The following is a 1,278-nucleotide window of genomic DNA, read 5'->3' as shown; positions in this document are numbered from 1 at the left end:
GTGGATTCTTTACCACTGTGCCACCAGGGAAGTCCTACATTGTGCATTTTTATTTCAGTTGACACATGGTTGAGGTCCTAAGAGAGACTTTTTGTTTAAATAATACTCAATACCACTGTCATTATAAACCCCATTCAGCATTGATTGCATAAAAATAAAGGACAAAACAAGAGGGTCAATGAAATTATTACATGTATGCATCTTTATAAATGTGCAGAAACAGCCTCCAGAAAACACCTATGTATTCGAAAACATGTACGTGAATAATATATGGATGGGCTTTTTAAACAAGTGGGAGCATACAGTATACAGTTTACAGCTTACTTTTTTACATTTAGCAATATGCTTTTCCACCTCAATACTTTTACTAGCTTTATGGATTTCATTGTGTGTATATGATGACATTTCTGAAGCTAGCACTGTAGGCCAATCTCAGAGCTGTGCCTAAGTCAGTGAAATAGAGTTCACCACCAAAAAGTATTTCAAAATGACTTAAGCCTCAAAATTGCATTTCTGAAACATGGGAAGGGTTTGTATATCTCTAGTAATATTGTATAAATTCACCTTTCTTTTTCTTATGCCTCCTCACATTCCTGAGCTTGTCTGGATTCCACAAAGCTTTGCATCTTTCTGTGCCCTCTGCTTTCCTCATGGTATTGCATCACAGAAGTCTAAAAGCTATTGAACATTTTCCTTAGGGAGAGAGATGAGAACGTTGACCCAAAACAAATTTCTTTTTACCTAGCAGATGGAAGGGCAAGGCTAGAAATAGTCTGTTAATAGTTTTTGATCCATTACATAATTTATTTAATCAATCTCCTGTTTTATGTTTGGTTTGTCACTTTTGTTACAGGAAACAGTGATGCAGTGAACATCCTTGTACCTAAAACTTTACAATCATGTACAAATAGAACTGTCGGAAAAATGTATATATTGTTGGATCAAACGAAATGTGTATTTTAGTTTTGATTATTGCCAAATTGCCCTCCAAAGAGATTGCAATTGACACCTTTGCTAACAACATATGGAAGTACTTGATTCCACCTCTTTGCCAACACTTATCTTTGCCATTCTGTTAGGTGAAAAATAGTATCTGTGATTTTAATTATTTTGTTTCTTATTTTAAAAAATATTATGATGCTTTAATTTGTATTTTATTAATTATAAGTGAGATTAAGAATCTTTTCATACACTTATAAATTTTATTTCTTTTTCTGTATTCTTCATTTTCTGTTAGTTTTTTTAATATTGATTTGTAAAAACTATTTATTAAGAAAA

The sequence above is a fragment of the Stenella coeruleoalba genome (assembly GCF_951394435.1).
Source record: "Stenella coeruleoalba genome assembly, chromosome: 14".
In the NCBI taxonomy this organism is placed as follows: Eukaryota; Metazoa; Chordata; class Mammalia; order Artiodactyla; family Delphinidae; genus Stenella; species Stenella coeruleoalba.
This window is presented reverse-complemented; position numbering follows the sequence as displayed.